The sequence below is a fragment of the Panulirus ornatus genome, chromosome 36 (genome assembly GCF_036320965.1).
Source record: "Panulirus ornatus isolate Po-2019 chromosome 36, ASM3632096v1, whole genome shotgun sequence".
NCBI classification, from domain to species: domain Eukaryota; kingdom Metazoa; phylum Arthropoda; class Malacostraca; order Decapoda; family Palinuridae; genus Panulirus; species Panulirus ornatus.
This window is the reverse complement of record NC_092259.1, coordinates 4,328,779-4,356,278: the sequence shown is the minus strand read 5'-3', so window position 1 is coordinate 4,356,278 and position 27,500 is coordinate 4,328,779. Positions and strand designations below refer to the sequence as shown.

Here is a 27,500-nt window from a genome sequence, read left to right as displayed (position 1 = left end):
GCACCGACCCGTCAGTCAGCCAGTCAGTCAGTCAGCCCGCCAGTCAGTCTGTCAGCCAGCCAGTCAGTCAGTCTGTCTGTCAGTCAGTCTGTCAGCCAGCCAGCCAGTCAGTTACCCAGTCAGTCAGCCAGCCAATCAGCCAGCCAGTCAGCCAGTCAGTCAGCCAGTCAGCCAGCCACCCAGCCAGTCAGTCAGTCGGCCAGTCAGTCTGTCAGCCAGCCAGTCAGTTACCCAGTCAGCCAGCCAGTCAGTCAGTCAGCCAGCCAATCAGCCAGCCAGTCAGTCAGTCAGTCAGTCAGTCAGTCAGTCAGCCAGTCAGTTACCCAGTCAGTCAGCCAGCCAATCAGCCAGTCAGCCAGCCAAAGAGTCTGTCAGCCAGCCAGTCAGTTACCCAGTCAGCCAGCCAGCCAGCCAGCCAGTCTGTCAGCCGGCCAGTCAGTCTGTCAGCCAGCCAGTCAGTCAGTTACCCAGTTCATCAGCCACCCAGCCAGGAAGCCAGTCTGTCCATCAGCGTAACAAATGGAACCCAGCTTGTCAGGTGGCCGACCACACACACACACACACACACACACACACACACACACACGCAAAGGACACGTAAAGGGAGGCCAGCTTGCCTCGTGGGGGTAATAGATGGGCAACAGAAGGGGGGAGGGATGAAGAGAGGAGAAGGGAAAGAGGAGGAGAGGGAGGAAGGGGAGTAGGGAGAATAAAAGGAGGGAAGAGGAAGAGGAGGAGGAGTAGGAGGAGGAGGAGGAGGAGGAATGGATGGAATAGGAAGCACGGATGCCAAAGGAAAAGGGGGGGGGGACAAAACGTGGAACAGGAGGAAACTGGGAGAGGAACGAGAAGACGGAACGGAAGACTTATCAAAAAGGGAAAGTCTGGAAAGGGAATGAATTGATAAACAGACACCACAGAAGGAACAGGGGATGGCGAAGAAAAGGTGGGACAGGAACAAAAGGGGGAAGGAAAGGGGTATAAGAGAGAAAGGGTAATAACAGAAAAGTGACATGGGGTATATATGATGGTACGAAAGATGGTACGAGAGGAGGTGAGCCATGGTACGAAAGACGGTACGAAGGAAGGAGAGGGATGGTACGAAAGATGGCACGAGAAGAGGCGAGCCATGGTACGAAAGACGGTACGTGAAGAAGCGAGCCATGGTACGAAAGACGGTACGTGAAGAGGTGGGCCATGGTACGAACGATGGCACGAGAAGAGGCGAGCCATGGTACGAAAGACGGCACGAGAAGAGGTGAGCCATGGTACGAAAGACGGCACGAGAAGAGGGAGGGGAGAAAGGAGGGAACGAACATGACACAGGGAGGGAGATGGTCAGGAGGAGGAGGAGGAGGAGGAGGAGGAGGAGGAGGAGGAGATGGTCAGGAGGAGGAGGAGGAGATGGTCAGGAGGAGGTGAAGGAGGAGGAGGAGGAGGAGGAGGAGGAGATGGTCAGGAGGAGGAGGAGGAGGAGGAGATGGTCAGGAGGATGAGGAGGAGAAGGAGGTGGTCAGGAGGTGAGGAGGAGGAGAAGGAGGTGGTCAGGAGGTGAGGAGGAGGAGGAGATGGTTAGGAGGAGGTGAAGGAGGAGGTGGAGGAGGAGGAGGAGGAGGACAGACTTGTGAGGCAAGCCACAGCAGCAGCAGAGACCGCCAGAAGAAGGCTCACCTCCTGAGGGTTTTTAATTTATTGATTGGAGGAGATGAGGCTGTCATCTCTCTCTCTCTCTCTCTCTCTCTCTCTCTCTCTCTCTCTCTCTCTCTGTATTCACCTCTCTTTTTCCGTCTGTGTGTGTGTCCATCTCTCTTTCCGTCCGTGTGTACAGGTGCAAGTACGCAATCACTACCTCATACCAACCAACGGCTCTTTAAAACACACACACACACACACACACACACACACACACTGGCGGCAGTAACAGTCTTCCTCCCCCCCTGCGTGTGTCCACACCACACCACACTAAGGCAGTGCTTCTTTACGTCCCTTGTAAACCCCCCCCTCTCTCTCTCTCTCCTTGCCTTGCCTTGCTTCCTGACACGGGCCCCCCTCCTCGGCTTCTCTTGGCAGCCCACAGCGTCTCACGAAGAACAAGCTCCCTGTGTGGGAGACGTCCAACTGACCCACAAACGTAAGAGGATGGAAATGGGTCACATAAATATACTCCTCTCTCTCTCTCTCTCTCTCTCTCTCTCTCTCTCTCTCTCTCTCTCTCTCTCTCTCTCTCTCTCTCTCTCTCTCTTTCCATGAATCATATAATTCAGGCACCATCTTCCCGCTCCCATCCTCTGTACGTTCTCTATTTGATCTTTGCTGGACTGGGAGGCGAAGTGACCGAAAACTGGAGAAGCATAACCTTATATCCAGAAAGTCTAATTCCAATATTGACCCACAGACAATATACGCCTCTTTCGCAACACCACTGAGGGTCATCAATGGTGGCAAAACCAAGCATAATGTCGACCCTAATGTCTCTTTGATCATCAGACCTCCGTAGTTTATTTCCCTCAAGGTGAAAAGAACATTAGCAACGCGGCGTCTTCTCCCCGTCTCCCATCTTCACTACCTTGAGCTCACTCAGCATTTCATCACCCACCCCCCATTTATCACACCACCATCTGGCGTTTGCTTTGGACCCGCTGCATCGTCTGGGATAGACTCCATCCACTCCGGCAGGTAGGTCGCTCGCACGCACCAAGAAACAGAAGCGGACCCAAGACTCGGCCCTGCGGTGCCTCGCTGTTGAACCCCCTCAAAAAAACCGCTCATCTAACCTATGTCGTTTCCTCCCTTCCACTAAGAAGTCTGCGCCCCTCCTCCTCCTTCTCCTCACCCTTGCCTACGGATCCAACTTCTTATTCAACCTACGATTGGGGGGGCGCAACAGGGTCACAAGCCTTCCAGGTACACGCAAGTGTCCCCCGTCAGTCTCTTTGATCCAAGACGTGCCCACCCTCTCACACAAGTCCAACAGGTTAGCGAACTATGACCTCCTTCCACCTCTGAACCCACGCTGTCTCCCAGCCTTGTAGTTTCCACCTTTGCAAGTGGTCGCCCATATACTATCTGTCTATCTTACCCACTGTTCAAAAGACTACAGTCATTAAGGAGAACAGGTCTGTGGTTTGAACGCGATCTGTCGACCTTTATCAAAACCAGGGCACGACATTTTCGACCCCCCCTCCCTCTGCCACGTCTCCGAACCTACATTTTACCTCTGAAGACCTACTACATATGAAGGGCGGCTTCGTCCGGACGCCACGAGTTGAATATATGGGTCGTTCCAGTCACGTAACGATGTCATTTATGATTCTCCTGAAGAAGGCGCCGTCGAAGCCGAGTCATTGCGACCATTTTCTAGACCTTGCCAGGTCTTCTACCATCCCCCCTCCCCACACACACACACACCTTACTAGTGGAGGAGAAGAGGAGGAGGAGGAGGTGGTGGTGTTGGAGAGGGAGGGCACCAGCAGCGGCAGAAGCAGTATCTTCCACTGCGAAGACACTTACAAGTATCGCCCGGGGCCCCCCTTAGCCCGATCAGCTGCCAGCATAACCGATAATATCCTCCCGATGAACTTGTGCGAGAAAAGTTTTCGAGGAGTCTCTCTCTCTCTCTCTCTCTCTCTCTCTCTCTCTCTCTCTCTCTCTCTCTCTCTCACGCTGGTTGGCTGTATCGTCTCCCCCTCCATAGCACATCTCCTAAGCTCTGTCTCTTCCTCTCATTCACCCATCTTTCTTTTGACTCATCTGTATCCCTCTCCTTTTCCCCCATCTTTCTCTTCCATGTGTGTGTGTGTGTGTGTGTGTGTGTGTGTGTGTGTGCGGGGCCAATGGTACCCGTGGCTCTTTCTCCTCCCCTTCATGGCAGCATTTCCCACACACAGGGACTTCTACATCCAGCACCGGTCTCTGCTCTTAACCATATAAACTCCCAATTTATTCCTGAAAAGGAACTTCTGACAGCTGTACGTAAGAGACGCCATGATTACATTCCCCCCTTCCTCCTCCTCTGGGGTTCTCTCTCTCTCTCTCTCTCTCTCTCTCTCTCTCTCTCTCTCTCTCTCTCTCTCTCTCTCTCTCTCTCTCTCACCACACGAGTGAAAAACCACAAGAACTATATATGACCCCCCCTTTTTTTTTCTCTCTCTCTCTCCTACGAGCTGGTGATAGAGAGAGAGAGAGAGAGAGAGAGAGAGAGAGAGAGAGAGAGAGAGAGAGAGAGAGAGAGAGAGAGTGTGTCTCCCTCTGCTTTAGTGACAGGACAATTGTCCAGGTGGGTGGCAGCGCTCACACTCTGGCGGACAGAGGACCGGCTGACGGGAGCTCATGGATGATAGACAGAGGACCGGCTGACGGGAGCTCATGGATGATCGACAGAGGGCCGGCTGACGGGAGTTCATGGATGATAGACAGAGGGCCGGCTGACGGGAGTTCATGGATGATAGACAGAGGAACGGATGACGGATTTCATGGATGACAGACAGAGGAACGGATGACGAATTTCATGGATGATAGACAGAGGAACGGATGACGAATTTCATGGATGATAGACAGAGGAACGGATGACGGATTTCATGGATGACAGAGGAACGGATGACGAATTTCATGGATGATAGACAGAGAAACGGATGACGGATTTCATGGATGACAGACAGAGGAACGGATGACGAATTTCATGGATGATAGACAGAGGAACGGATGACGGATTTCATGGATAGTAGACAGAGGACCGGATGACAGATTTCATGGATGACAGACAGAGGAACGGATGACGGATTTCATGGATAGTAGACAGAGGACCGGATGACAGATTTCATGGATGACAGACAGAGGAACGGATGACGGATTTCATGGATGACAGACAGAAGTATGGATGAAAGAGTTGGTGGATGACGGACAAAGGCGATGGGAGCAAGGGATTGACAACTGGAGGGGGTGGGATGGATGGATGGATGGATGGATGGATGGGCAGCCGCAAGAAAGAGAGAGAGAGAGAGAGAGAGAGAGAGAGAGAGAGAGAGAGAGAGAGAGAGAGAGAGAGAGAGAGAGATCAGCCATACATGCGATTGTCCAAGAGACACAAACACGAGCGTTCATGTTGTATGTCGTGGACAATCGCATGTTGACCAAATGGCGTCCTAGCTTCGTCTCTTCGATGTATGTTAACTGACTCTTACATTTCTCTCTTGTGTCTCCCCTGATGATGTGATTATTACACGAAAGTGCACTTGGGAACTTATCGTGTTTCATTTTCCCCGTGGACTCATAGCAATATCATGATCACGCACAAAAAAGAAGAAGAGAAGGAGTAAGAGACAACAGCACCGGGCGTGGGGCAACAGAAACAACAGCATCGGACAGCAACAGAACCACACGTCTGTTAACGTAACAGAACCAACGTGAAATACTGGTCAACAGGTCTTGCACCAACAGGAGCGGCAGCAGAAGCAGCGGTAGTTCGACCAGCATAGCTCTGGCTGCTCATCAGACAAGCAATGAAGCACCTCTGGCCGCCCAGCAAGCAAGCAGGCAAGCGGGCAAGCAAGCAGGCAAGCAGGCAGGGAGAGAGGGAGGGAGGTAAGCCATGCCCTTTAGCACCCACATCTGCTCCACCACCTCACCCATCCCACCCACCCACCTCCACGACAGCGGAAGCCACCACCAATTTGGCGAGCACATTATCAAGGACGATATGTGCTGCCTTATATCGCCGCGAATACATATTGCCGAATTATGCAAATCCACACGGGCGTAAACTTGTGTCACGGTGAGGGAAAAATGTCACCCACAGAACTTTCGGCCTGAATCTCCCTGCACGGCCCCCGCCACCACTCTCCACCATCATCATCATCACCAACACACCACCACCAGCAGCTAAATCTCACGCCCCAAGACGACGCCCTTAAGCCCCCCCGCCCTCTCTCGTCACGGTGAGCTGGTCACTCGGGCATTATAATATATATATATATATATATATATATATATATATATATATATATATATATATATATATATATAATATATATATATATAAATAGATATATAGATTAAATAAATAAATATATATCATTATCATCATTATCATTATTGTTATTATTATCATTATTATTATCATTATTATTATTATTATTATTATTATTATTATTATACTACTTAATCGCTGTTTCCCACGTCAAGCGAGGTAGCGCCAGGAAACAAGACAAGGAATGGCCCATCCACTTATATACGCATATATGCACGTACACGCCCATACACGCACATATACATATCAACATATACATACACATACACAGATATATACATATATAATCATGTACATATTCATACTTGCTTGCCTTCATCCATTCTCGGCGCTACCCCGTCCTACAGGAAACAGCACAAATGGACACAGGAGTGCAGAACGTATGGGGAGTTCTGAATAAAGGCGAAAATGACCCTTAGATTTTCAATACGCCTTGGTGGGGGCTCGTTAAGATGGCATTTTCTTTTTTTAACGGCATTAAAAAAAAAATTAAAAAAAGGGGGGCCTAAAAAAAACCATCTTTTTTAAACGACTCATGGGAAATAATATTTTTTTACGATCCTTTAATAAGGCCTTTTTAGTACACGTTCCATAAAGAGGGAACTTCCTTAAACGACCTTACTTCAAGGGAGACACGTTCCTTAAAAGGGGGGACTTTAAATGACCTTAATTCAAGGGAGACACGTTCCTTAAAAGGGGGACTTCTTTAAACGACCTCAATTCAAGGGAGACACGTTCCTTAAAAGGGGGACTTTAAACGACCTTAATTCAAGGGAGACACGTTCCTTAAAAGGGGGACTTCTTTAAACGACCTTAATTCAAGGGAGACACGTTCCTTAAAAGGGGGACTTTAAACGACCTTAATTCAAGGGAGACACGTTCCTTAAAAGGGGGACTTCTTTAAACGACTTTAAATCACGGGAGGCTTTTTTAAACGACCCCTTACAAGGGAGACTTTTATTCGACCTTGAAAAAAAAAAAAAAAAAGCCTTGAAAAACACTTAAAACAAAACACCATCATCGGAATTTACAAGCGTGTCACGTAGATATGATGGGGGCTAACATGTAGCGATGACAAGACCTGTCACACAGCTATGACAAGGCCTGTCACACAGCTACGACAGGTAACTAGAGTCAACACGGCTGCTCTCCCCCCTCGTGTTATGTCTATAAAAATGGGAGAGAGAGAGAGAGAGAGAGAGAGAGAGAGAGAGAGAGAGAGAGAGAGAGAGAGAGAGAGAGAGAGAGAGAGAGAGAGAGAGAGAGAGAGAGAGAGAGTACGGAATGGGGAGGGAAATGTGGGGTGGATGGGTGGGTGGGGCGATACAGCATGGGTCGTATCGTATGGAGTCGTCAAACTTTTACACACCCCATCCCCATCCCTCATCCCCTCCAGAACGACGACATCTCATGGGGGAGGAGCAGTGGGGACGAATGGGGATGGAGGGGAGGTTGTAAAGGTAGGGTGTAGTGCTGTGCGAAAGGCGTGGGTGGCGACAATTGGGGAGAAGCAAAGGATATGGAGAGAGAGAGAGAGAGACAGAGAGATGAGGGAGCATCAGAAGGGCCTCACACACACACACACACACACACACACACACACACACACACAGGAGTGCACACACACACACACACACACACACACACACACACACACACACACACACACACACACAGGAGTGCACACACACACACACACAGGAGTGCAGCACACACACACACACAGGAGTGCACACACACACACACACACACACACACACACACACACAGGAGTGCAGCACACACACACACACACACACACACACACACACACACACACACACACACACACACAGGAGTGCACACACACACACACACACACACACACACACACACAGGAGTGCAGAAGGAGAGGTACGTTTTCCTCAAAAGACCCACATTACTTGGGGGAAACTTGTACGGTTAACAGCAGCAGTTGTCGAGTCTGTAACTTTAATCTCCTACATCGAGTTCAAAACTTTTGGGGAGTCTTCGTCTCTGGGAGTGTATACCACCTCCCGATGGTGTGGGAGGTCTTCTACCACCTCCCACACAGCTGGGTCTGGGACCTGACCTTACCTTACGTATACCTTACGATGGTGTGGGAGGTCTTCTACCCTCCCCACACAGCTGGGTCTGGGACCTTACCTTACCTTACGTATACCTTACGATGGTTTGGGAGGTCTTCTACCCTCCCACACAGCTGGGTCTGGGACCTTACCTTACCTTACGTATACCTTACGATGGTTTGGGAGGTCTTCTACCCCAACAGCTGGGTCTAGGACCAGGTCGTCATGTTGCTCCTCTGCTCAGTCAGGCTGTTGGAGGCCCGCCCCCTGCAGACAGGCCTACGTAATCACCACATCCCTAATGGGTAATACGCCCACATTATCTTCCCACGATCCCGTAACGCCCTCTAACGAATATGGCAAAGTCGACAATGCCTTCCCCCATCTACGTAACTACAAGGCATTAATTCTAACTACCGTTTGATTCACCACTTGAACTCTTCAAGGTAGATTGAACTGGTGGAATTCCACACATTTCTAACCCACCGGAGCATTCGAGTACACTCAAGACGACCCTACAACCCTTGAGCACGACCCCTAGATCACGACGTGTTAACATACCCCACGACCCGCGACATCATACCCCAAAATTGTCGCACCTTCGTGGTTCCAGGGTTAGCAAGGTTGCGTTTCCAGAGGGATCAAAAGTCCGTCTGCAGCAACACCCTTCCTCCCTCACCCTCCTCGACCCTGTAAACGCCCAAGTCAAACCAAATCACGCCAGACCAACATGGATATATCAGTTCTCCATTACATTATGGATACATATACATTTTTTTCCATTTATCATATTACAAGACAGGAGGTCGTGGCCTCCGAGCACATCTCCAGTGTCACGTCTTCCCGAATCAATGTCTGGGTGAGGGGTAGGGGGGATCATGGGGTTCGAACCCCTTATTTAAGTCAATATCTAAACTCGCTCACGAACTGGTTTTATATAAAGTGTTCGTGTGAGGTTAAACTGCCTATATGCTTCGAAAACGAATTCCATCCGTTAATAAACACATATACATACACCTGCATACATCAGATCAATATATATACATATATATATATATATATATATATATATATATATATATATATATATATATATACACATCGATTCAATAAACACACATATAAACTCATCAATACACACACACACACACACACACACACACACACACACACATATACATCGAAACAATATATACATACATATACATCGAACCAATACAAACACACGTATATATCGAATGAATACACACACACACACACACACACACACACACACACACACATATATATACATATACATGGAATCAATACACATACACACATACACATTCATGTCAATAATTTCAAGTTCTTCACTCGGCACACCTTCAATGTGTCACATTAGCTCATGATGTATAAGGCTTACGAACAATCCTCTTCTACATCAGGAGTTATCTACCTTACTGCACATCTACATCTACTTTTGGAGGATCGTTTCTACCCCCAACACCTCGATCTAGAGCCCCCTAGGTAGAACAAGCCTAGTGCCTTGATCCATCAGGGGTAAGGATCCTCCCACGCCTACGTAAACCAGAGCAGCCCAGCTAATTAGACACACTTCGAAGGTAATTATCTTTTCCCTCACTAATTGGTCCATCACATCGATCCATCTACCTCTCCCTCGCGTCCTTCGTCCGGCGTTCCATTAAAGAATTCAATTCAAACTTTATAATGGAAGATTATAATAATATCCCCCTAAAATCAAATTAATCTACACACACACACACACACACACCAAATATACAATTAAATATCGTCCAAGAAATTCTAAATCGATTTTCAATTATAAATTTTAATCAAGCAAAAAACTCAAAAATCGCTTGAAAGAAAAGAAATTATAAATTCAAATATCGTCCCAGGAATTTTAAATCGAAATTCAATTACGAATTTTAATCAAGCAAGAAATGAAAATGTAAAAAATCGTGTTTCGTAAAATATTTATTTAATTTTAACATTTTTTAAACATCAAAATATTTAAGATCCAACTCCTGTAATACGCGTAACTTTAACGCGTCAAGTTTCATAATAAATTTCACAGAGGCAAAAAAAAAGAAAAAAAAAAGAAAAGAAAAGAAAAGAAAAGAAAAGAAAAGAGACAATCTCTGGCGTCGATCTTTTCTTCCTCTCCCTTCCAAAAGTTTCGACATTTCCATAAGTTTTAGGAATCTCTCCCTCAAAAATGTGTTTAAAAAACCTTAAGCTCTGAGCCATGGTAAAGGGGTGGGATGGGGCGGGTGGGGGGTGTGGGGGAGTTGAACTTTGTGCCTCGTATATTCTTAGACACACACACACACACACACACACACACACACACGCACATAGAGGCCAGTCTATGGGTTCGAATCCCGGGCGCGGGAGCGGGCCTTACACCCAACCCAGGTGTTCATCCTCCCTCGTTGGTCGATAAACGGGATACGTGCCTTAGGCTGGTGTGTGTGTGTGTGTGTGTGTGTGTGTGTGTGTGTGTATGTGTGTGTGTGTGTGTGTGTGTGTGTGTGTGTGTGTGTGTGTGTGTCTGCGCGCGCAGGGGGGGAGGAGTAAAGCCACGGTACACATTCATACAAGGTTATGAGACAGGGCAACACTGGTGTCAAACCCTCTCTCCCTATTCAGTACGAAAAGGTAATCCCAAACAAAAAAATGGAATTACACAAACCCACGCACGCACGCACGTGGGGGGGCGTCGAGGCCCCCACGTGCGTGCGTGGGGGTGTCGAACCCCCTGCGGAGGCAATACCACCCCCTTCCCTTTCCCCCCCTCATAAAAAAAAGAGAAGAAATCCCAAAACACAACAGGTCCACTTCGGGTCTACGACTGTCCCCCTTAACCTCACCTCCCCGTTCAACAACTGGGTGTCTGTGGTTCCCTGCGCCTCCCCTCCAGCACCCCAACTGTTGCACCAGCAGGACGGCGGCCCTCTCCACACACACGCACGCACGCACGCAACCTTCCCCCCCCCCCCTCCTCCTCCTCCTCCCCCTAACACCCCCCCCCCCCCCCAATGTGGCCTGGGAATCCACAGTTAAACCTAATTACACTAATAAAGTAGTTGGTCATTAAACCCCACCAGCCATCCCACCCCAGAGAATAGCTGGTAAAGTACGCACACTGTATTGAAAATGGGGAACACACACACACACACACACACACACACACACACACACACACACACACACACACGTGTCACATACAATAAGGAGTGAACAAGAGAAATGGGCTCAGGGAAGAACAGGGAAGAGAAATGAAATTGCAGTCGAGACACGAGAGAGAGAGAGAGAGAGAGAGAGAGAGAGAGAGAGAGAGAGAGAGAGAGAGAGAGAGAAACACGCATTATCGTAGTGAAGCGGTTACAGCGTCGACCCCCAAGGGTCGAGAGCATAGGTTCGAATCCTGGTTGTGTCGTCGGCAGTCCACAGTCAACCCAGCTGTTCATCCACCCCAAAAGGGATTTGATCGATAAAAATGAGCACCATTCTTGGTCTAAGAGTATGGCGTTTAAGACATGGCCTTGAGTGGAGCTTCAGCTGGCCATGCCGTCCCAGCTACACCAGTCCAAATTCATGCAAAGAATTACAAAATCAACTGTAATGCTGTAGCTACTAGAACACTCTTACCGTTGAAGCTCGATGCACAGGCAAATGTTTCAGGGGCCAACTGTATTACCTGTACCCATGTACTCACGGCCTGGGGACTGATTAGCTGATAGCAGAGAGTGTGGGGAGGACATAACAGCACCACACCCACCGAAGTCAACTGGTGCATGGATGTTTGTATACACAACCGACGCTTGTCTGCCGTTATATGCAGATGTGACCGTGAAATTAAATCATAAATATCACTGTTATCATTGCTGTTGTTCTTGTCACTACTGTAATTCTACTAATATTACCACGACTGCTAATAATAATAATAATAATAATAATAATAATAATAATAATAATAATAATAATAATTATAATATCAACGACAATAATAATAATAATAATAATAATAATAATAATAATAATAAATTATCATTATCATAAATCATTATAATTATCATTATCATTATAATTAATCCAATCATTAAAAAGGAACTAGTCAATTCATTTGCATTCAATCCCTTTGCTAAGGTTGATAATGATATCAAATAACTTTACACACAATGGCCCCAACAACTCACCATTAAACCTACACTGGTCTACTGTCGTATCCAAGTGGGAACGGAGCAAATTACGACCGCTCGTAGTGGGCTGAACGAACGCGCTCGGGGCGTTTAGAATCCCTTCGAATGGACAGGTTATAACTGAAGACACCGGGCAGTTCCCTCCCTTTACATACCCCAACGGAACATGATCATTAGCATTTAAGTGTCATGTCCCTTGATCAACTGTACCGGGGAGGTAGATCACTGTATAGTCATAAATGTCCGGTCTCCAGCCGAGCTTGGGTTGTGCTTAAAGTCTTTTACAGAAGGAGGGACGATACAGCAAGTTTCCCATCCATGGAGGCATTGCGAAATGGAAACTGTAACACGTAAATGGTATCTTCCGGTACTCCATTAAGAGGAGGAGGAGGAGGAAGAGGAAGAGGAAGAGGAGGAGAGGAAATGGGAGGATAATGGCAGCAAGTAAGTGTTCACACACACACATATATATATTTAACGAGGTACATAATATTTCCTCGTATGTGTGTTTGTCTGTGTGTGTGTGTGTGTGTGTATACATCTCCCTTCGTCGACTCAGGGGAGACTGCAGATCCAGAGGGACCCCACTGGAATCAACCCTTAGGACAGGTGAACGGAGGCAACACCAACGGGGTTTGTGGGGTTGTGGGAGGAAGGTGCTAAGCCAAGAGGAATGGCGTGTCAATAGGGCTGGTGTTTACGAGGCTGCCCACGATGGTAATCCCTCCCTCCCTCCCTCCCTCCCTCCCTCCTCATGTTTACAAAGAGCTTCCTATATTTACATGTTTACAAACAACCTCTTATATCTATATGTTTACAAATAGCTTCCTATACTTACATGTTTACAAACAGCCTCCTATATCTATATGTTTACAAATAGCTTCCTATACTTACATGTTTACAAACAGCCTCCTATATGTTTACAGATAGCTTCCTATATTCATATGTTTACAAATAGCTTCCTATATTTACATGTTTACAAATAGCTCCCTATATTCATATGTTTACAAATAGCTTCCTATATTTACATGTTTACAAATAGCTTCCCATATTCATGTTTACAGATAACCTCCCATATTGACATGTTTACAAACAGCTTCCCATATCTACATGTTTACAGACAGTCTCCCATATTCGCAAATGGGATAAGGATAAACAGGTGTTAACTTTTCCAATATCCTTAAGTCAGTGTGATGTATACTGACCCCCCCACCCTCTTCCCATATTTTAGCTAGGGTGAGCCGTATGAATAAATACAAATTTTACCAAATGGCGTCCTAGCTTCATCTCTTCGATGTATATCAACTGACTGTTCTATTTCTCTCTTGTGTCTCCCCTGATGATGTGATTATTACACGAAAGTGCACTCGGGAACTTATCGTGTTTCATTTTCCCCGTGGACTCATAGGAATATATATATATATATATATATATATATATATATATATATATATATATATATATATATATACATATATATATATATATATATATATATATATATATATATATATATATATATATATATATATATATATATATATATATATATATTCTTTCTCCAGTATGAGCCATTTCTCTTACTGACGGAAGGCCAAAATGAACATTATACAACTGGCTGACAGATCTATTTCATCTTGCTACTGAAAATCTCAAGCATATTGTGAAAAAATGGATGTATAAGGCTCACAAGGTTACTACTGTAGTAACTGCATTATACAATACCCTTAAGCTTACTGCAGTAAATGCATCATGCACGTATATAATATCCTTAAGCTTACTGTAGCAACTGCATCATACACTATCCTTAAGTTTATTGTAGTAAATGTATCATGCAAGCATACAACATCTTAAAATCTTAAAAAAAAAAAAAAACACTACGAATGAATCATAAGGAAATAAAAGCAGTATTGGAATCGCAAGGCTATAGGAGCAAATAGGTGGACCACAAGGGTATATACCAGCTATACTTGATTCACAACAAAAGCTATATCTGAATCACAAGGAAATAATAGCTGTCAGTGAATGACAATGGAAACAAATAGGCTACAACTGATTAACACGGAGATAAAACTTGTACGTCCATCAAGAAAATGCAAACAAAACACGAACTACAAAGAACTAAAGGTTATACTCCAATCACACGGAAACAAAAGCTATACGCGAATCACACGGAAACAAAAGCTATACGCGAATCACACGGGAAACAAAAGCTATACGCGAATCATACGGAAACAAAAGCCATACGCGAATCATACGGAAACAAAAGCCATACGCGAATCATACGGAAACAAAAGCTATACGCGAATCATACGGAAACAAAAGCTATAGGTTAATCATACGGAAACAAAAGCTATACGCGAATCATACGGAAAGAAAAGCTGTACGCGAATCATACGGAAACAAAAGCTATACGCGAATCATACGGAAACAAAAGCTATACGCGAATCACATGGAAACAAAAGCCATACGCGAATCATACGGAAACAATAGCTATACCCGATTCACAGAGAAAATAAAAAAGATCTAATGACGTGAATCTATCCACGGGGTCTACCTCTCTCCCAACCCACCTACTCGATGGCAATCCCCACTGCTTTAAATCCTCGCTCTGCCCATACCACAACCCCCACCCAACCCACAACCCCCACCCAACCCACAACCCCCACCCAACCCACAACCTCCACCCAACCCACAACCCCCACCCAACCCACAACCCCCACCCAACCCACAACCCCCACCCAACCCACAACCCCCACCCAACCCACAACCCCCACCCAACCCACAACCCCCACCCAACCCACAACCTCCACCCAACCCACAACCCCCACCCAACCCACAACCCCCACCCAACCCACAACCCCCACCCAACCCACAACCCCCACCCAACCCACAACCCCCACCCAACCCACAACCCCCACCCAACCCACAACCCCCACCCAACCCACAACCCCCACCCAACCCCACCAACAATACCCAGGCACTTACGACGCTAAGTGCAAAGACGCAGCTCGCCCCAACTGCTCTTGCGACGGAGCTGGGGCACCAAACCACATCTCACACCCACACACACACACACACACACACCCAAACACACACACAGACACACACTGGCGCACCACACCACATCCCAGCTCCCCAACACACACACACACACACACACACACACACACACACACACACACACACTGGCGCACCACACCACATCCCAGCTCCCCAACACACACACACACACACACACACACACACACACACACACACACACACACACACACACACACTGGCGCACCACACCACATCCCAGCTCCCCAACACACACACACACACACACACACACACACACACACACACACACACACTGGCGCGCCACACCACATCCCAGCTCCCCAACACACACACACACACACACACACACACACACACACACACACACACACACACACACTGGCGCACCACACCACATCCCAGCTCCCCAACACACACACACACACACACACACACACACACACACACACACACACACACACACACACACACACTGGCGCACCACACCACATCCCAGCTCCCCAACACACACACACACACACACACACACACACACACACACACACACACACACACACACACACACTGGCGCACCACACCACATCCCAGCTCCCCAACACACACACACACACACACACACACACACACACACACACACACACTGGCGCACCACACCACATCCCAGCTCCCCAACACACACACACACACACACACACACACACACACACACCGTACTGCCGTCTCTCTGCAAGTGGATGAGGGCGAGATTAAAGTGGATTAGAATTAGGCTACGCCGGGAGAGCTGATAAGTGCGTCCGGATCAGAACTGGCTAAGCTTAGCTGTGGGATAGCTGTAACTAGTGTTGTGTGTGTGTGTGTTGGGGAGCTGGGATGTGGTGTGGTGCGCCAGTGTGTGTGTGTGTGTGTGTGTGTGTGTGTGTGTGTGTGTGTGTGTGTGTGTGTGTGTGTGTTGGGGAGCTGGGATGTGGTGTGGTGCGCCAGTGTGTGTGTGTGTGTGTGTGTGTGTGTGTGTGTGTGTGTGTGTGTGGAGAAAGGCGGGGGAGGGACATGAACCCCCAAATTCAGCCCTCTATACACGTCCACGCCTCCCCTTCTCCCTACACACTTCCTCCCACCTCCTCTCTCTCTCTCTCTCTCTCTCTCTCTCTCTCTCTCTCTCTCTCTCTCTCTCTCACACACACACAGACACACTAGTATACTTAGGTAGCCATCAGGTCGTGTTTGTGTGTGTGTGTGTGTGTCTCACCCATCATGAAATACCAGAACACGTGTGTGTATGTGTGTGTGTGTGTGTGTGTGTGTGTGTGTGTGTGTGTGTGTGTGTGTGTGTGCGGGAATCAAGCGCGCGGCGTCCGTAAGGAATGTGTAAGCGGGATTCGAGTGTGTTATTAGCCGTTGGCGTCTCGTGTATCGCCGGGAATGCTTGTGTCGTCACATTGTGTGCCCCAGTGAGAGGGTCGCCTCCTCCCTCCCCAGTGTGGCCCAATATATGACCTCCAATCCCCGTCTGTGGGGGGGCGGGGGGGGGCGTAGGACTCGGAGCTGGGGGGGAGGGAAAGGGAGGGAGGTGGGAGGTAGGGAGGGAGGTGGGAGGAAGGGAGGGAGGTATGAGGTAGGAGGAAGGGAGGGAGGTGGTAGGTAGGAGTGAGGGAGGGAGGGTGTATGTGTGTGTGTGTGTTGCATTGGGGGAGCTGGATTTCCTGGCGCGGGGGAGGTGTGGAGAGAGAGAGAGAGAGAGAGAGAGAGAGAGAGAGAGAGAGAGAGAGAGAGAGAGTGTGTGTGTGTGTGTGTGTGTGTGTGTGTGTCTTGCGCAAGTGAACAGTCATACAGCCAAAGAACTGCAAGACACTATTTACAATTTACCATTTACAACTCTCTCGTTCAAACAGTGTAAACAATCGGTCCGCTGACTCTACACAAAGGGTATTGTGTGTCCACCCCCCCACCCCCGGCCTCCCAAAGAGAGAGAGAGAGAGAGAGAGAGAGAGAGAGAGAGAGAGAGAGAGAGAGAGAGGAGAGAGAGAGAGAGAGAGAGAGAGAGAGAGAGAGAGAGAGAGAGAGAGGCAACCTGTAAACCAGCACGACGGTACCACCCTTGAGCACGACGGTACGACCCTTGAGCACGACGATACGACCCTTGAGCACGACAATACGACCCTTGAGCAGCACGAGGGCACGACCCTCAAACAACCACAATGGTACGACCCTAGGATACGAATGACCCGTCTTTTGACCTGACCCCACTTGGTTAGGCTCCATGTGGTTCGAACTGGTTAGGCTCACGAATTATCCAAACGGGAGGTCATTAGCCCCTATTACCTCCTAATGGGTGGTTTGTGGTGGCCACACACCCCCAAATGCTCACCATACACACACACACACACACACACACACACACACACACACACACACCCTCTTCCTTCCGGCCTTCGGTCTGTGCCACAAACCACAAACCACAAACCACTCACGCCCCGTCATCAGCTGTGCACAGTCTGGCCCACCACGTAACCATCCACAACCACCGTTAACAGTAGGCATGTCTTCCCTCGCCCCATGGGAGTGGTTGGCCCACACTGGAACGACCCTTAACTTCCGTGCACCAAAATGTTCTTAACCTGAGCACGACGGTACGACCCTTGAGCACGTCGGTGCGACCCTTGAGCACGACGGTACGACCCTTGACCACGTCGGTACGACCCTTGAGCACGACGGTACGACCCTTGAGCACGACGGTACGACCCTTGAGCACGACGGTGCGACCCTTTGAGCACGACGGTATGACCCTTGAGCACGTCGGTGCGACACCAGAGCAAGACGGTGCGACACTAGAGCACGACGGTACGACCCTTGAGCACGACGGTACAACCCTTGAGCACGACGGTACGACCCTTGAGCACGTCGGTGCGACACTAGAGCAAGACGGTACGACACTAGAGCACGACGGTGCGACCCTTGAGCACGACGGTGCGACACTAGAGCAAGACGGTACACCAGAGCACGACGGTACGACCCCTTGAGCACGACGGTACGACCCTTTGAGCACGACGGTATGACCCTTGAGCACGACGGTACGACCCTTGAGCACGACGGTACGACCCTTGAGCACGACGGTACGACCCTTGAGCACGACGGTACGACCCTTTGAGCACGACGGTGCGATCCTTGAGCACGACGGGACGATCCTTGAGCACGACGGTGCGACACTAGAGCAAGACGGTGCGACACCAGAGCACGACAGTACGACCCTGAAGCACGTCGTTACGACCTGATCTTTGCGTGTCAGTTGAAAGACCGGGTCGTCATCTCAAGAGGTCGCACACTCGTCTTCAAGGGGTCACGGCAGTTAAAGGCAAATATCAACTTCAAAGTGTAATTACATTTCAATTTTGATAGTTAAACTCTTTCGTCTTAGTTGAACTTGTATATTTCCGACTCAAGTTAATTACTTTCTTTACACCTCATCATTTTCTACTTTGGTCAGTAACTCCGTAACCCAGCCTCAGTTATTTTCTCCCCTCGTTCAGTTATTTCCTAAAATCGCTGGATTATTTTCTGGATTATTTTCTGATTATATTTCGATTCTTTTTTTTTTTTCTAACCTATTTTGACGCACTTGATTACCTTTTTCTGCTACTGTTCACCTGCTTAGAAGCACTAATCATTAATCATTACGCAAAGCATAATCATCTCCAACCACACACACACACACACACACACACACACATACACACACACATATATATATGTATATATGTGTGTGTGCGAGTGTGTGTGTGTGTGTGTGTGTGTGTGTGTGTGTACGGACACTACTGGCTGGCCTGACACATTGCCTTTCTCGACACCACCACTAGGGAGGGGAGAGGAAGGGGAGGAGGAAAGAAGGAAAGAGAAAAATGAAAGATGGGGTAAGAAAAAAAGGGAGTAAAATGAAGGAAAAAGTTGAAAAACAAAAAAAATATAAAAAAAATAGAAATAAGATAAAGTAACAGTAGCAAGAAGAAGAAGAAGAAGAAGAAGAAGAAGAAGAAGAAGAAGGGGAGGAGGAGGATGAGGATGAGGAGGAGGAGATGAAGAAGAAGAAGAAAAAAGAAGAAGAAGAAGAAGAAGAAGAAGAAGAAGAAGAAAGAAAGAAAGAAAGAAAGAAAGAAAGAAAGAAAGAAATAAAGAAGAAGAAGAAGAAGAAGAAGAAGAAGAAGAAGAAGAAGAAAAAGAGAAGGAGAAGAAGAAGAAGAAGAAGAAGAAGAAGAAGAAGAAGAAGAAGAAGAAGAAAGAGAAGGAGAAGAAGAAGAAGAAGAAAAAGAAGAAGAAGAAGAAGAAAAAGAAGAAGAAGAAGAAGAAGAAGAAGAAGAAGAAGAAGAAGAAGAAAAAGAAGAAGAAGAAGAAGAAAGAGAAGGAGAAGAAGAAGAAGAAGAAGAAGAAGAAGAAGAAGAAGAAAAAGAAGAAGAAAAAGAAGAAGAAGAAGAAGAAGAAGAAGAAGAAGAAGAAGAAGAAGAAGAAAGAGAAGGAGAAGAAGAGGAGGAGGAGGAAGAAGGAAGAAGAAGAAGAAGAGGAGCCCCCCCTCCCCCCCGGTCATGCAGCCAGCAGCACCACCCCCCCCCCCCCCCACAGGAACACAACATGAACAGCGTTGGCCAGATTTTCCTCCTTCCCCGCCACACACTGGTAATGACCTAATTATCGTAATTAATAGGGTTCCTCGTCGGGTAATCAACGCAGGCCACGATAAGGAAGGAGGAGGAGGAGCAGGAGCAGGTTTATTTGAGGTTGAGATGATGGATGGGGTTGTGGGAGAAGTGGGGAGGGTTTGAGGTCGAGGTTCAAGGCTGAGGGGTTGGGAGTTGGGTTGAAGCTGAGAGCTGAGGTTAAGAGTTCAATTTGAGGGTTGGGTTGACAATGGGGGGTGCGGGTTAGGGTGGGGTTGGGTGCGGGGTTAGGGTGAAAGGAGAGGGGTTTAGGGGGTTAGGGGGTTTTGGCTGGGGTTCCTTGAAGACGTCAGGGGGAGAGGAGGTTGGGAAAGCGAGAAGGGCAGAAAACACGACCTGTGCACCTCTATGGTTGCTTGGTCACGACCACACACACACACACACACACACACACACACACAAATATATATATATATATATATATATATATATATATATATATATATATATATATATATATATATATATATATATTTTGCACAATACCTCGTGATCTACGAAGCTATCAGTATTCGCAGGGCGTGTGTCCTGGCGGCCCCCAGCAAATCAAGTATTGCCAAAGGTACAATTTACAGAATTCCGACACAGTTCAGAAGGGGGAGGGGAATGTGCCAATGTTGAATTTTGCCACCATTAGGGAAGGGAGGGAAAAAGACATATATATATATATATATATATATATATATATATATATATATATATATATATATATATATATATATATATTCCTTTATGTCCAGGGAGAGATGAAACATAATAAGTTCCCAAGTGCACTTTCGTGCACACTAATCACATCATCTCTAGACTGAAAGTCTCTACAGGAATTTTCTTTTTTTTTTTCTAAGATCTAAATGCTCTAGGAAAGGTTCTCCCCCCTAGGTGTCTATCTAGAATAGCATCCTAGCCTTGCCCTTTCCTAGAGCTCCTAGAAAAAGGGGTCTATCCCTTCCCCTATTCCGGTACCTAGCCATTCCATCCTCCTGGAATACTGATGACAATGCTAACCTAACCACTCACCGTTTTCTATCCCAGAAGCCCAAGTGGCTAGTCGGCTATCTATTCCTGGCCTGTTCCTTCGTCTTAGCTCAAAGCACGACGGTACGACCCTCAAGCACGACGGTACGACACTTGAGCACGACGTATGACCCTTGAGCACGACGGTACGATCCTTGAGCACGACGGTTCGACCCTTGAGCACGACGGTACGACCCTTGAGCACGACGGTACGACACTTGAGCACGACGTATGACCCTTGAGCACGACGGTACGACCCTCAAGCACGACGTATGACCCTTGAGCACGACGGTACGATCCTTGAGCACGACGGTACGACACTTGAGCACGAAGGTACGACCCTTGAGCACGACGGTACGATCCTTGAGCACGACGGTACGACCCTTGAGCACGACGGTTCGACCCTTGAGCACGACGGTGCGACACTTGAGCACGACGGTACGACCCTTGAGCACGACGGTACGGTCCTTGAGCACGACGGTGCGACCCTTGAGCACGACGGTACGACCCTTGAGCACGACGGTACGATCCTTGAGCACGACGGTACGATCCTTGAGCACGACGGTACGATCCTTGAGCACGACGGTACGACCTCTCTAACACCCCCACCACATTAGTCACAGCACTTCCACACAGTCGCTCTCCAACAACCACCTCCTCCCCACTCCTCCTCCAACCTTCATAACCCATATAACGAAGTCGATTGTTTACGTAATCCGGTCGTCTGTTTACGTAATTTGGTCGACTGTTTACGTAATTTCCCTCTTATATCGGATCCTTTCACAAGCGGAAAAAAGAATCCGAAACGACCCTTCTTCTCCAACCCCCACCTTCCCCCTAGCGATTTACCAAAAGAACAGAATGGAATCCAAACATCTATAGTACTACTGGATCCTTTCCTCAAGACTGTCATCTGATGGTAAAAAGGATCAGAAACGCACAGCTTGGTGTGTGTGTGTGTGTGTGTGTGTGTGTGTGTGTGTGTGTGTGTGTGTGTGTGTGTGTGTGTGTGTGTGTGGGGTGTGTGTAAACACACACAAACACACAATAAGCAGGAGACTAATACGATTAAACTCTAATATCAGCAGCGATCATAAATGCGTATGTCCATCGTATTTGTATACATATATATATATATATATATATATATATATATATATATATATATATATATATACATACACATTTTCTGAGGCCACAAATTTTGCCCAAATTAAGCCATTTAAAGCTACGGGTCCATTATATTAAAAGGCCCACTTGGTCCCATCTGCATTTTCGAGATAAGGGTAAACGTTGTTGGTTCATTCAATAAAGTATTTTTCTATTCTTTTTTTTCTTCGAAGTAAAGGATAATGTGGATACAGAGCCCCTGGCTATGTGAGGGCGTGATAAACCAAGACTTAATTGATTACCTAAGTCTCAATCGATTACCGAAGACTTAAGTGATTACCGAAGTCTTAATTCATTAACGAAGACTTAATTGATTACCGGTCTTAATTGATTACCGAAGTCTTAAATGATTACCGGTCTTAATTGATTACCGAAGACTTAACTGATTACCGAAAACTTAATTGATTACCAATGACTTAATTGATGAAAAAACATGGACATATATCATTGCGTGTACTGAGGTAAACCCAGGAAACGCATAGGGGCTTGGGTTTACCTTAGGTAAAGCCAAGGAGTATGTATACCAGCCTCTGGGGGTATGATAATGACGGAGCGGGGGAGAAATGGGGGGTGTGAGACTATGAGGAGGGTGGTAGCGTAGGGCGAGGAGGCAAAACCAAGCCTTCTGCCGTGTGAACATAAGGTGGACTTTGCTTTGATTGTTTTCCATGTCCCTCGTCACTTGCCTCTCCCCTCACGCGACTCGACCATGGCTCCGGTCTCCGCATGCACTTCGGTGCATCGACCTAAAGTGGGATCATCTTTCGACCAGACCAGCCAGGCTGTTGGTGGGGGACACCAGACCAGCCTGGCTGTGGGTGGGGGACACCAGACCAGCCAAGCTGTGGGTGGGGGACACCAGACCAGCCAGGCTGTGGGTGGGGGACACCAGACCAGCCAGGCTGTGGGTGGGGGACACCAGACCAGCCTGGCTGTGGGTGGGGGACACCAGACCAGCCAAGCTGTGGGTGGGGGACACCAGACCAGCTAGGCTGTGGGTGGGGGACACCAGACCAGCCAAGCTGTGGGTGGGGGACACCAGACCAGCCAAGCTGTGGGTGGGGGACACCAGACCAGCCAAGCTGTGGGTGGGGGACACCAGACCAGCTAGGCTGTGGGTGGGGGACACCAGACCAGCCAGGCTGTGGGTGGGGGACACCAGACCAGCCAGGCTGTGGGTGGGGGACACCAGACCAGCCAGGCTGTGGGTGGGGGACACCAGACCAGCCAGGCTGTGGGTGGGGGACACCAGACCAGCCAAGCTGTGGGTGGGGGACACCAGACCAGCTAGGCTGTGGGTGGGGGACACCAGACCAGCCAGGCTGTGGGTGGGGGACACCAGACCAGCCAGGCTGTGGGTGGGGAGGCTATGTGGGGCCTGAGGAGTGTGAGGGGAGGGCTACGGCTGCTTCCAACACCACCTCCATTGGTCGACCACCAACGACCGACCCCAATCCAGCAGCCAGGCCTCCCAGCCAGTGGGCATATCTTGTGTCTCTCGTCAAACATTGGGCATATCTTGTGTCTATCGTCAAACATTGGGCATATCTTGTGTCTATCGTCAAACATGCTCACTTTCAGAACTCTGAGTCTGGCTCAGAAATTGGCATGTTGTGCTGACCTACTCGGGAATTCAAGGACGGGTGGTGTAGAGAGCTGAAGAAGTTCGTGCTGCCATGGATTGGACATACGGAGAGGATGAGTGAAGAGAGGTTGACAAAAGAGGGAATACGTGTCAAAATGGAAAGGATATGGGGAAGGATTACACGTTCTCTGACTCAAGTCAATCATTCCCCAAGGCATAGAAACAAGTCGTCCGAATGGGGACAGCATAAAGATACTGGAACCTAATAGAAGTCATCTTTCCTCATTCTCGTCTTGAGAAATTCTCAGAACCCGACCCACCCATCCCCACCCTGATCTTTACAGACACAAGAACGCCTGAGACCATCGCTTCTTCATCTCACTGACGCATCTCCCTCGCGTTCCGAAGACTCCTGTCTCTGTCAACCCACACACACAGACACACACACACACACCCGTGTCTGGTATCAAGGCATCCTCGGAGATTCTGTGGAGGGTTTGGCTGGCGCGTGTGTGCAGGTCTCCAGTGTCATCAAAGACGAGTACCACCAAGGCAGGTTCTGGCGCCACCAGCCAATCATGACACGAAGGTGTGTGTTGTTATCCTGGTTATCTGGAGAGAGAGAGAGATAAAGAGAGAGAGATAGGCCTTATCTGCTCGACTAACACTGTTTGGTAGACAATGTTACTTTTGGACTCTCTCTCTCTCTCTCTCTGACTGTTCCCTCCGACCCACTTTCCCTTTCCCCTCCTGCCACCCTCCACAGTAGAGAGGAGGGTAGCCCTACTGCTACTACTACTGCTACTACTACTACTGCCAATGACCATTAAGACTCTGCTGTACCGGGCTTGGAAGGTGAGCAGCAGCGCCATCATCATCATCATCATCATCATCATCATCCACTGGTGTCCCTCGTGATGAAACCTTCGTTCAACTAACCCAGGAACCCAACATATGTCATCACCATTGCCTGGCGTTCCCTACACATCTCACTCCCTCAGTCCCTCACTCACTCACTCCCTTCCTTCTCTAACTCGTCTTCTCACTCCCTCCCTCCCTCACTCACTCACTCCCTTCCTTCTCTAACTCGTCTTCTCACTACCTCCCTCCCTCACTCACTCACTCTCTTCCTTCTCTAACTCGTCTTCTCACTCCCTCCCTCCCTCACTCACTCACTCTCTTCCTTCTCTAACTCGTCTTTTCACTCCCTCCCTCCCTCACTCACTCACTCCCTTCTCTAACTCGTCTTTCAATCCATCCCACCTTTAACGATTTGCCCCCCCTTTCATTCAACTCGTCCTTCAGTCCTTTCTTCAACTCGTCCTTCAATCCATTCCCCTTCCTTCACCTCTTCCTTCAACCCGTCCTCTAATCTCTTCTTTCTATTTTCACGCAGGGGTAAAAAAAAAAAAGAAAAAAAGAAAGGAAAAGTTTGCGATGCGACGAAATGCCACACTCTTAAGATGGCGAACTGGTCTGGTCTGCTTACCCCAGTGGGGGAGAGAGAGAGAGAGAGAGAGAGAGAGAGAGAGAGAGAGAGAGAGAGAGAGAGAGAGAGAGAGAGAGGACCCCCCCCCCTCTACCTCATTAAGGAATCTCTGAATAAACGAAGAAAACGTCAATGTAATTCTCTCCATTTGGGAGAGGAGGGGGGGGGGATTATATTCAATTCTTTTTTTTTTTTGCTTTTACCTCCCTCCCTTCGCTCTCTTTCGACAACATCATTTCCTAAGTCACATTATGCATGCGGAATATGTAATTCTCTCTCTCTCTCTCTCTCGGTTTCAGAGGAGGGAGGTGGGTGGTGGAGATGGTGGTGGAGGTGGTGGGGTGTAGAGGTGGTGGTGGTGGAGTGGGTGTGGCTTAATCTTCCTCGTGTCTGTACAGGTGTCTTCCTTGGCTGTTGGGGGCAGCAGCCCGCATGGCGTATGCAGGCGCTACTTAAGGGGACAAAACTCAATTGGCAACGTGGACCACCATGCCCTAAGATGCGTTCCATGTTAGTCAAGTCTGGGAGCAGCAGTTCCTCAAACGTCAAGTAACAATAACGTAATTAGTTATATATATATATATATATATATATATATATATATATATATATATATATATATATATATATAGGGGAGAAAATACTTCCCACGTATTCCCTGCGTGTCGTAGAAGGCGACTAAAAGGGGAGGGAGCGGGTGGATGGAAACCCTCCCCTCTCGTTTTTTCTTTAATTTTCCCAAAGAAGGAACAGAGAAGGGGGCCAGGTGAGGATCTTCCCTCAAAGGCCCAGTCCTCTGTTCCTAACGCTACCTTGCTAATGCGGGAAATGGCGAATACTATGAAAGAAAGATATATAAAAAAAAGTTCCGTACCCATTCCACAATGGGTCAAGGAACCATTCTGCCACTGGTTCCTTGACAATCACTGGAACACGGTAACGACTGGTTCGCAATGGTTCCGTAGTTTTAACCTTAAACACGTCCATCTCTCTCTCTCTCTCTCTCTCTCTCTCTCTCTCTCTAGTAGCACCCAAGAGCCTAAAGAGCATTTGTTACCTTTCGGAAGAGAAATTACTTTGAACACGGTCAAAGGTAATTCATTTTTTTTTTCACTGTTCAAAGAAAACGAACGGTAAATGTCCTTGAACGAATTACATTAATCAGTAAGTCCCTTAACTAAGCCACAAGGTAATTCACCAGCTGAAGTCGGAGCTCACAATGGAATTAAGGGATTACTTTCTTCCCACCCACCCACCTCAAGAATTGAACTTTGTACGAGAAATGTAATTCTCTTTTTTTCCACAATTACCATCACAGCTGTTCTACGGGGGTAATGCAACCACCGTTTATGTAACACCTTTACAACCATTGTATGCAAATTTTTATGTCACTAATTATGATATCCAAGAACAAGAATTTTTTCTTAGGGCAAAATCTTAATAGAAAAAAAATATTAATATGTTTCTAAGGTAAAAATTAACAACAAAAAATTTCAATAAAAAATCCTTGAACCTTTTAAATCTTTTGATAATATAAAAAAAATATTAATATGTTTCTAAGGTAAAAATTAACAACAAAAAATTTCAATAAAAAATGCTTGAACCTTTTAAATCTTTTGATAATAATAAAAAAAAATTATCAATATAGGGGGGGAAATCATCTAATCACTTCATCAGCCTTGAGAAGAAAAAAATCTGCTCATTTTTCTTTCAAAAAAAATCTTAAAAATCAATGTCAAAAAACTACCCCCCAACTCCTCCCCCCCCCCCCCCCCCCACCACACTTTTCACAACAGACTTCTGCCCTCAACCAGTCTCTTAATCAAAAGAAGAAAAAAAAAAATCCCACTTTAAAAATAAAATCCTAAAATTTTTTCCCATAAAAATCTTCACCCTAACATTATTTTTTCTCCCCATAAAAATCTTCACATTATTTTTCCCCATAAAAATTATCGCCTCCACATTATTTTTCCCCCATAAAAATCTTCACCTTAACATTATTTTTCCCCCCCATAAAAATCTTCACATTATTTTTCCCCATAAAAATTTTCACCTTAACATTATTTTCTCCCCATAAAAATCTTCACATTATTTTTCCCCCATAAAAATCTTCACCTTAACATTATTTTTCCCCCCCATAAAAATCTTCACATTAT

General features: G+C 47.3%; 1 protein-coding gene across 1 annotated transcript in view; it reads right to left on the bottom strand.

Moving 5' to 3' along the window:
• The window catches only part of Pgant5 (polypeptide N-acetylgalactosaminyltransferase 5), an 863,494-nt gene that overhangs the window by 571,176 nt on the left and 264,818 nt on the right, over nt 1-27,500 (bottom strand). The window lies entirely within an intron of this gene.